We start from the raw sequence: 6,439 nt of genomic DNA, 5'->3' as shown, positions 1-6,439 counted from the left end.
TACTTGTTGGGCATCTTGGAAATGGAATTTACAAGTGGGGCTACCTAATGCTCTTCAGCTCTGAAATCAGGTGATTGTAGAGAAAAGGAAGGAGAAGGTAATAAGGAGTGTGTCAGCATACCTGTTCAAGAGCGAGGACAGCTGAAACCACCAGACAACCCCTAGACTTCTACTTCCCCGTTCCAGAGGGGTTCAGTCACAGAAAAATAACAGGTAATGTTTGTTGACTACCTGCAACACGTTAGACACAGCTAATAAGGCAGCTAAGCTGGGAGGGCAAATTCAACTACTGTCTCCAGCAGAAAAAAAATCACTGGCCTGTATGTAATTTCAGAATAATGTATGAAGAAATGCAATGACTCATTATTGAGTTTTTAATGGAAAAAGATTTGATAAGCGCCGAACAGGAACTTCTGCCCTGTTCAGATGAAACAAATATTTTCAGGAACAAATATTGTTAGAGGGAGAATATATGTATATCTATATATGTATTTGTATTTGTATATGTATATATGTACAAATACACATAAACATATGTATATGAACAATACTTTTTATTAAGGTCTAGAGATATTTCATTTTTATTGTTATTGTAGCTAATTAATGTAGTCAGACCTTTTTTACTCACCCTACAATTCAACTGTGTAAATAAAAGGCAGCTATTTTATAATCTATAACAGGCTTCATCTTCCTCAGGAGCTGCCATTCACTAATTAGTGGAAAATAAGTTTGGTCTCATGCAGACAGACACAATAACTTAGGTAAGGAAGCCTTTGCTTGGATCAGGTAAACAGATCAGTCTTTCACATTTCTGCTCCTCCCCAAGCCAAGACACTCTCTCCACCAGGGTTTACCTGCTTTACTATAAATGTGGGTACTTTCCTCTCTTCTCAATGTCACCAAGGTCTGGCCTGCCAGGAAGTGACCTATCTCACCACCTGTAAGGCTCAGTCTGTGAACCAGATACCAGGCCAGTTTTCTGGAAGACTTTGTAAACTTTGGCTCTATAAAATCAACCTTAGTTCCCTCAAAGGGTCTGGTCATATCTGATTAAATGAACCTCATTCTCGTATATGACACTTATCTATGGCATTATTCTTCAAGGATATGAATTTTAATAACTATATAGTTTTCCATAGCTTGGGTGCACAATAATATCTTCTACAAATTCCCTCTTGTTGGACATTTGATAGTGTTTCTAATGTTTTGGCAGTTTACATATGGCAGAGGTGAACATTTTCACATACAAATCTTTTTCCACATCTCTGAATTTCTATATGATAGATCCCTACATTTAGAATTACAGACAAAAGGATAAGTCTTTAAAAGAATCATGTCATCATACCAGCTTGTGATAAGGGCATGTCTGTGAATAATTTGCCTTTTCACGGGCCATGTCTGCTCTATTCTTTTCCATTCTCTTGTTTATATTCCTCTAGAAATCCACATAATTGTGAACCTAAAACTCCTTCCTATTCTATGTGAGTGTCATTTTCAAAAACTAGCATACATCTTCAGCTATCTCTGTCACAATTGAAATTGCCTTGGAAATCAATAGGAGGGAGTAAAAATGTCTAATTTTCTAATATGAAACTAGAGATAAGCAAAACTAGTATGACAGGTTTTATCACTAATGTTTTTACTTAGAAATTAAGCCTCAGTTAGTGCAGCCCCAAAATTGGATGTGAACTTGGCAAAAACAAACATATGACGTGGAGGAAAAATACAAGGTTAATCTATTCTTTTGCTAATTTTAAGAGTAGAATATATCTGATCATTCAATTATTTATTTATTCAGCAAATACCTAGTGAATTCTTATTACATACCAGATATCATACTTAGTGTCTAGAGAACAATATGTCCACTTCACCTTTTTATATCCTTTCTAAAATGTTGAGTTGTAACTTTTTGAGGCAACATAAAAGTAGCATTCATTTTCTGGACTAACATTGTGTGTGTGTGTGTGTGTGTGTGTGTGTGTGTGTGTGGTTTATCAGAACTAGTTGTGCCGTTAAGGAAGATGCTATTTCAACTGGTCTAGTTCTCCTTGTCATTCATAGGATTTCTCTCTAATAGAAAAGGCAAATACCACGAAGAGGGAATTGCTGTAACTTATTACTTGTAAATAGAAGTTACCTTTGTCTGTGCGTTGGAACCCAATTCTGACAGTTTCACGTCCCTCTGAAATATCTTGGGGACTAGTTGACTCTGTTGCTGAAATCAGCCTAATAAAGCCATTTATCTGATTTGTCACTTTGTGCTACAGGATTCTGAAAAAGCAAAAGTGTGTAGCCACCAAATAAAAAACAAAGCTGTAACAACATTTTATTTATTTTGATTTCCATATGTCTTCAGTATTACATAGATGAAGGTCAAAATGAAGAAAAATGAGAATGAATATTGTTTTGTGTATGAAAACTGTCTTTTTCTAATAAAACCAAAATGTAAAAATGCCTTTTAACTAAAGCTACTCCTCTCATGGGACAAATCCTTAGGATTCCCTCTGGGACCTCTAATAGATAAGCTCCTTGCTCCAGAACCATTGCACTTTCAACGTAAAAGAAAATTTCCTCAGAATATCAGCGTCCCCAGTTCCACACAGCAGAACCTGCACCTCTTTCAGAACCTCAGAGTGTTTATTTTGGGGCTGGCCCTGTATAAAGAACACCAAATATTACTGTATTGCCCTTTTCTTATCCCCTCCTGTCACCTTCCACTAGATTCAGTCTTAGACCCTTTACCGTCTTCCCCACCCCATGTCACCCTCAGCAAATATTCCAAGAGATCCTGGTCCTCCATGGGGGGCCAGTATGGTGTTACTGGCATTTTAAAAGGGACACTGGAAGATGGAACAATAAGCCCCAAGGGACAGACTCTCTCACTGATGTAACAGAATTACACCGATGTGACAGGTGCTGAGGTAGGGTGATATTTATGAACACAAAGTCCTTCCTTGCAACATGGAAGCATCTGTCCACTCTGGGAACTCTTAAGACCAGCCCTGTTTAGAACCCACAGAGACGGTTTCAATTTTTTATGCCTAAGACAGAGCATGTGAGTGAGTGATGTAAGCAGACTTGGATGTAATTGGAAGCAAGCCAACCAAGCAATTCACGGGGAACGAAGTTATGCTGGGCCCTGTCCAGGGGGAAGGAGGACCTTGGTCCCACGCTTTAGGAGCTCACAGGTTTCAAGGGAAGGTCTGAGGGGCCTCACAAACTCGTCAACAGTATTGTGGCAGCCGGATTGTGGATTGAGGGGAGTTTAGAGAATTCAGCGCCGAGAGGCATCATATACCCATGTTCACCCCTGCATCATACCTGCAACATCGTCCCAACCCCTTGGCCACTTCAGTCAGGCACAAACTGGAATGTTGATCCAATTTTTTAGGCAGTAATGTTTAGATTCCAGGACAAAAAGTATAGAATAAAAGCAAGTTTACGATACCTCAGACCACCGTAAGCAACACAAATCTCTATTGCACGGAGCTGACGATAAAGACTGATGTGTCCCTGGAAGCTATTTTTTATTTTTGGAAGTTATTGTCATCAAGAGCTGACTGTTAAGAGCAAGATCAGAATGTTTTCTTTTAAGTACAACAGACTGTGGGTTGTTTTCCTGCAGCTTTGGAAAGACATTAAAAATGAAGTTACCATACTCTATCCAGACCCTACTTAGCAGTTCTGTGACATTGGGTGGGTCTCTCAACCTCTTGAAGCCTAAGTTTCCACTTATGTACAATAAATCTCTAATACCTACAAAGTAGAATTGGAGGATTTAAAGCAAGGCAGTGTACGCAAAGTGCTTTGCGTGGTGCTTGAAACAAAGCAAGCACTCAATAACTTACGGCTATTATCATAATCACCATTTTTATTATTACCAAAGTTATTCTAAAACTTACAGGATAACCAAATCCTTTTCCCACTATCTTACTCTAGGATCTTACTCAGCCCATCTGACAGTAAGCTAAAAATTCTTGATATCTGAATAATACATTTAGCATTTGGAAATCCTTTATTTAGTGGTTCTTTTCCTGGGGTACATGAAAGGGCTTCAGAGGATCCATGAATTCCCTAAAATTTTATGCAGAATTTTGAGTGGGCATGCATCCCTCCAGAGAGAGAATCCATTGCTTTCATCAAACGTGTTCCTGACTCTAAACAAGGTTAACCAGTGCGTGAACTGAAAAGGCTAACTTTCCAATGATAGTCCCAATTATTTTGTAAATCAGCTACTTATGGAGAATAAATAAATCTCACTAATGGGCTTATCCAGAAAAAGACTGACAAATGATTATCTAGAAAAGGTCAATTAATTATCTAGACTGAGAAGTGGGGTTTTTGTGAATAGGTCTTAAAGGATGTCAAAATATTATTTGGCCTTTCCTCAGACTCCTGGTTGGTGCTTTATTTAAATAATTTTAAATAAAGGCTGGCAGTAGACAGATATATCTCCTTTTGCTCTTCTCATTGCATCTTGATGTCTCTGGTTCTGTTCCAATGATGCTCCCTTGATTGTCTGTCTGACACCTTAGAGTACCTGCGCACAGGTCTTCAGTTCATCCCAAGCGTTCAGGAAAATGTTGGAGACAGTTTATTTTAGATGGGAGATGTTCCATGTAGTAGCAAGACTTTCCTCACCATTTAGATCCTGCTGTTGTTAGGGATACAAAATATTTAAGAGTCTTAGATAACATCCTTCTGGATGGTAGTTAAAAGGACATAAAAAAAAAAAAAAAAAACAACTTTCCACAGAGCAACTCAGTTCTCTAAGGAGCCTGTGGTGTCTCACACACTGGAAGCCCAAATTTCAAACAGGTTTAGAGTTAAGCTGGTGATTTAAATAGGCGAAAGTCTCTGGATCCCATTACTAATCCCAGAGCCATGCAATCTCCTCATCTCCACAGTGACATTAGTGAGACAGGCGACGGGTGATGCCACACTGCTAACTTCATCGTCTAATCATGCTGCCAGAAGGGACTCAGGACTTGTCTGCCAGTAATGAGTCAACAACTTTTTCCCAGTGGCCACTGAGAATGGCACTTTCCTATAGTTGATTAGGAGGTGGAATTAGAGAGAAAAGACATAAAGGACAAAGAAAGTAAGGTGTTGTTTTTTTTCCCCTCAGAAAACTAATAGTCCAAGTGAGAATACAAAACATGAAAATGTGAAGAACTTGCAAAGCTAATACAAAATGAGTGTAAATCCAGATGTTGGAAAAATACTATATAAGAGGAGATATTCATGGATGAAGAGGTCCAGAGAGGAGCTGAAGAATTTCAGCAAGGGCTTCCTTCCAAAGGAGGAATGGCTGGAGCCGGGCTTGAGGCCATGGGGACCATGAGTTGGAACAGCTGGGAGGGCCTTGTGAATGAAGGGGAATCAGATGTAGAAGCACAGATGGGAGAAAAATGAAGCCAGATACAGGGTGGGCATCAGATTCATTTAGTTAGAAGATTCCGCACTTGAGGAAAATGGTCAACTCTAAGAATAAAGCAGAACCTAGATTATGTTAGGTTCACTTATTAGCTCATTCATTCATTCAACACCCATTTATAGTCCACATACCTTAAGATGGTACTTCTCTTGGCTCTGAAAGTAGACTAATTCTCTGCTCTTATTGGGTCACGTTCTCGGAGAAGGTAGACAATGAACAGAGAAACAATAGATTTTTTTAAATACCACTTGAGTCTATTTGGTGAATAAGGTCCCTCGGGTACGTGTCAGACCTTTGAGGTTGCTGAGATACCATGGCTTTCTTTCTGAAGGAGAGTAACCAAATCCTGAGGCCCTTCCACTTTGGGAAAAGATTGGAAGACTGGATGGTAAAAGGTGTCATGTCTATCTCTCCTCATTTATTATCCAAAACACTAAATAATCCGGCCTCTTTTTGTTTAACTTTCTGGTGTTAAAAAATTTTTCAGCTGAGTTCAGGAATCCCACAAGCTATAAGCACTTTGGTGTAGATGAAGAAAAGATGCTGCTTCCTCGGGGAAGCACCCTGCCAGCGTGTACAACTCGAGTAGGGGAGATTTGGCTGGATTTCGTCAACCAGGAACACTTGTATAGTGCACATCCTGCACAACCGTTCATGGTGGCTCTGGTTTGGTTGAAACAAGTGGATTAGGGAGAACTGAACTAGCCATCAATAAATGACGTAAGTCAGTCCAGAAGCCTGTTTTCGACTCTTTTCTTCAAAAGCAGGAGTCCATTTTAACCCTGCTTATTGTTTAACAGTTCCCACAATTAAGCCTCACTTAATAAAGCTGGTCCTTACCACACCCGTCCTTATATTAGCAGTTCCAGCCTCCCTAACTGCATTAAGGATGCGCTTCTGTCAAGGTGTGAGAAAGGATCTTTCCATGGCCAGGAATGCATGTAGCACAAGTCCATAAAGGTGGATTTCCTAGAGTGCCCAGAGAGCCATGTGGTCTATCAA

The sequence above is a fragment of the Globicephala melas genome, chromosome 9 (genome assembly GCF_963455315.2).
Source record: "Globicephala melas chromosome 9, mGloMel1.2, whole genome shotgun sequence".
Classification (NCBI taxonomy): domain Eukaryota; kingdom Metazoa; phylum Chordata; class Mammalia; order Artiodactyla; family Delphinidae; genus Globicephala; species Globicephala melas.
The sequence above is the reverse complement of the archived record's forward strand: the minus strand, read 5'-3'. Positions refer to the sequence as shown.